This window comes from Papaver somniferum, chromosome 9 (assembly GCF_003573695.1).
Source record: "Papaver somniferum cultivar HN1 chromosome 9, ASM357369v1, whole genome shotgun sequence".
Lineage (NCBI taxonomy): Eukaryota > Viridiplantae > Streptophyta > Magnoliopsida > Ranunculales > Papaveraceae > Papaver > Papaver somniferum.
The window spans coordinates 14,778,686-14,783,184 of NC_039366.1; the positions used below are offsets into that span (position 1 = coordinate 14,778,686).

The 4,499-nt window shown below is 36.5% G+C and overlaps 1 pseudogene; it reads right to left on the reverse strand.

Annotated features, from left to right (window-relative positions):
* Window positions 1–1,806: 1,806 nt before the first annotated feature.
* On the reverse strand, window positions 1,807–3,886 carry LOC113309202 (annotated as a pseudogene).
* Between the last annotated feature and the right edge of the window lie 613 nt (window positions 3,887–4,499).

Consider the following 4,499-nt stretch of genomic DNA (forward strand, 5'->3'; position numbering starts at 1 on the left):
CCTAAGCAGTTGGTACGGCCCTGATTACCAATGTAACAGGCAGACTTGAAGGTTTGCTGTCTAACGATCACAACAGGGCATATGTCCTGAAGTGATAACTTGACAACATTGTCCTTAGTTTCTCGCTTTCTCTGTATTTGTTTCAGTTCGCTTTGGGTTTTATATGTCAATCATCTTTACTTTCCAAAAAAAAAAAAAAAGAAACTGGACCGAGACTTGTGTGAAGCTCACTTAAATTCAGGCCCAGTTAATTGTTTTACTGTTCATGAATTAGAGAATAAGCTCCTGGTGCGGCGGTGCGACTCTCGATTTGATTTTAATCTTCACGGCAAACAAAAAATTCTCTCTTAATTGAATCGATTGTTAGAATTTGATTTCGCTTAATAATTCTTAACAAGGTTGTGGAGAGACTAAAACTGATATCAGGTACGAAGTTTTTTTTTTTTTTTTTTCTTTTTTTTTTTTGGTTGAGAATTCTCACTTAGATAATGATTATGCAAGTTGTGCTTGAGTAGTGAAACCTATAATGTTTTTTTGAGATTTCAATTGGGACTAAACTTGTTTTAACATGGAAAATATATTGGGATCGTTTGTTGATCTCCAAATCTACTAAGCTTTCACCTACATTTAGATAAAAAAACCTTCGTCTTTCATTACTCGATTATCTTTTTTTCTGTTTGTAATCTTTCAATTAGAATCCTCATTTACTCTTCCATTTCCATTTCCATCAGTACTATCTCCTATTATCCTTCCATTATACTCTACTTTTATTCTTTTTTATTTCTTATGAGTTCATACACAACATCTGTTTGATAAAATCTCTGAGTGACAACTTCAATTTTTCCATGGTCCCTCTTATTCTCTTATCTATCACCTTTTCTAATTATTTGGAGTCTTGACAAATTAGCTAGTATTTGCAGCGTTTCCTGCTTGAAAATTTCTAAAAGTACATAAAAGAAAAGAGGACCTGTGTAGCTTCTGCTTCTTTGGAGAAATATTTTAACTTAGTTTTCTACTTCTGATGAATTGTTGGCACTAGGCAACATATCTGAAAATTTGAACTTTAGTTTTCGAATGAACTTTAAGCTGAAGTTGAATCAGTTAGTGATTGAATACGTATGTTCACTAAGACCTACTTTATGTGAGAATGAATTAGCTTTTATTTGGATTTATTGGAGAATTTCAAACAGAGAAACAAGGTATGGGAACTTGTGACTGTTTTGCTTACCAAAAATAGAAATCAAGAAGTTATTTTCTGCTCGATGAGAAGTTGGTGAATACTATTAGTATTTCAGTTGAATTTCTTGGTAAATCAGTCATTTCATTACATGAGTAGTAGGTAGAGGAAACTTTTTTGATATTTGGAGACACTAGCAGTTCTAGGAATATTTGTTGGTATCCTCTGAAGCTATGATCCTTCAAGGTAGACCCAAAGAACAGTGATTTCTCTTGATTCTATAGGAAAGCTATTGTTATTTGAACTGAGACTGCAATCTTCACTTTACAGTCTGAAGGATGGCAGTGGATTGTTATTTAATGTGTTTCATGAACAGGTTGGCATCTCAATGTCGCGAAACGCTGTCCTTGCTACAGGTTTAGTAGTTTTTGCGGCTGCTGGATTAGCATTTCCTTTCTACATGGCGTAAGTGAAAAAGTTTGTAACAGCTTTTAGTGTGTTCATGCCTTTTGTTTTGTAAGCATCACTTGACTATCATGGTTATGCAGTACATCAAGGAGGGATGACGGGAAGCCTGTAATTGACTCGTCAAAACCATTGCCGCCTCAGGCAACTTTTCGAGGGCCTTATGTAAACACTGGTTCACGCGATATTGGACCTGACAGCAAAACTTACCAGAAAAAGTAATTTGATTATCGACAAAATGAAATTCTAAGTTTAGTTTGTATGTGAAACAGCCCACAAAAATAATTGTCGATGTAAAAAACTGAAAGTTTCATTTATCAAAAATCAAGTGCATTGCCTGACCAGATTCATTAAACTTGTCTTATAATCATCTATGGTTATTTCTTGTTTTTCCTGTTTTTCGTTCCATCATATATGTTTCTTTTTGTCAGGTTTTAGCTAATAGAAGCTTAATCTTCTTTGAAATGAAGTTGAATTTTGTCAGAAACAACAGCATATTACTTCTCAATAAAATGAAGAACATGGGAAAGCAGAAGGTCTAAGGTAATGTCTCTAAAAACGCTCTTTTTATGAAGTCTTCTAGACTTGGTAAGGTTGTTCCCGTTTGGCTTGGAACTGCATTATGTCTTTTATGAGGAGTGTCATGTTGTAGTGAGAAGATCCACCTTCTTCCATGGCCTTCTTTGCTCTCCTTCCAAAATCTCTTGCTCTTCTTCTTCTCTCTTCTCCTTCTTTGCCTTCTTCCATTATTTTATTTACTGCCTTCTCCACAACCACATCTCCCTTATTCTTTGCTGACTCTAAGACTTTCTTCTCTTTCTCAATCAATTTTGTATCGCTAGCAAGAATACCGTCCACTCACACCTTCACTCCTATATCTAGAACTTGTACAATCTGTTTTTCATTAAAGAATTGCTCTCCGCCTGTAGGCCAAGCTATCAATGGAACACCTGCACAAACTCCTTCCACTGTCGAATTCCAACCACAATGCGTTAAGAATCCTCCTATTGATCTGTGTGACAGAATTAGTACTTGTGGTGCCCAACCCTTAATCAGTAGTCCTGTATCTTTGTTCCTCTCCTCGAAATTCTCTTTGTGTAGCCAACTTTCTAACTCTGGATGCCTCTCTCCACCTCTAATCACCCAAACAAATGAACATTTTGATGCTTCTAGCCCCAAGGCAAGCTCAATCATTTCAGACGATGTTAAGGTACATAAACTTCCAAAGCAAGCATAGCCAACAGAGCATGGGTCTTTCGAATCTAGCCACTTCAGACATTTGTTCTCATCAATGGACGCCTTGTTACCTCTTTCAGCCTTGTCTAATATCTCCTTGTTGCATAGAGATACTGGACCAATGCACCACACTTTTCCAAATTTTGCTTTCAGATACTCTTCTGCATATAGAGTCTCCAATTCCTGAAAACTATTCACCACCACGCCGTATGCTGTCCGCTCAGCCTCTCTTATTTGATCGCAGAAATCTTTTAGATCCTCTGAACTTTGATACAAGGTTCTTGGTAATAGTGCTTTTCTAATTTTGATTTGGTCAGGCAAGCCTGGTACAATGAAGGGCTCTGACAGACTTAATGTAGAGCTCTCTAGAATTTTCGATTGGAGAATGTTGTGGGAACACAGCTGATAGAAACAAATTCTAGGAATTTTGAACTTATCAGCAATCTCAGCCGTCCACGGGAAAGCCATCTGAAATTATCCAGCAAGGGACAGGTTTCAGATCTACAAATGACTGTTCAAATGGTTCTTGTAACGAAGTCGTTGCGTTAAGGAATTTATTTGCCAACTCCAGCGAAGGGAGAGCATCAATGTTCTCGCATCCTTGAGGTAATCCTGTTTTTTCAGCAGATGGAAATGGAAGAATAAGAAGCTGGATAGAAAGGCCAGCTTCAACAGAACGATCAACTCCGTTTTTGAATCTCATAGAGTTGGCAGGTGTAGTGACTATGGTGACGATAATGTTGCGCTCTGCAAAGAGTCTTGCCATGTCTATCATAGGGATCATATGACCCTGTTGCATCAGAGGAAATAAAACAAAATGAAGCTTATTACGATCTTCTGAAGAAGCCATGGAAACTAATCTTAGATAAGTTGACACTTCCGGACAGACTGAACTTCAAGACCTGAAAGATGCTCTTAAGTAACTAATGACCCTGTTGCTTAAAAAATGCATGTGCAGTTCTGCAGGTTTTGTAATTGATTAGCGAGACAGACACTGACAAGTGACAAGCGCAGACAGATAGATATGATGAGAAAATGCAGAAAAGCTAAGTAAAGACTAATTGAATTGTTTAATATGGTACCTAATTTCCTTTTTCCTTGGATTCGTAAATATCAATATCATATCTTGATATAAAATTAAAAATCAGGTGGTAGGCCATTGAGGATGATGATCCAGAGTGTGCATTTTCGATAAATCTGCATGAGACGTAAAGCTTTCAAAATGCTCTCTAGGCTTAATCTGGCCCACCACAGAAAATCCATACCAGCCAATTATTTATTATTGTCACAAAAAATAAAAGAGAGAAACTTATGACTAGGCTAATAATCACTTTGTTTTGCTAACTCCATTTTTCATTCAACAATGTTGTTCAAAAACATTCACCTCCACACAATTAACAACCAAAATTTATGGAGTGGCGCTTTCACGAAATGATTAGTTAGATTTTCTCGATATCTGAACTTGGTTTACTCCAATATCTTATAACACTGTTTCCCTTGTAATTTCCATAATAACAAAAAAAAAACTTATTATCCTCATTGAGGTAATCCTAAAAATCAACTAGTTGAAAAGAAAATATGTGAACAACGTACAGACAAACACTAGAATAAATAATGTTGC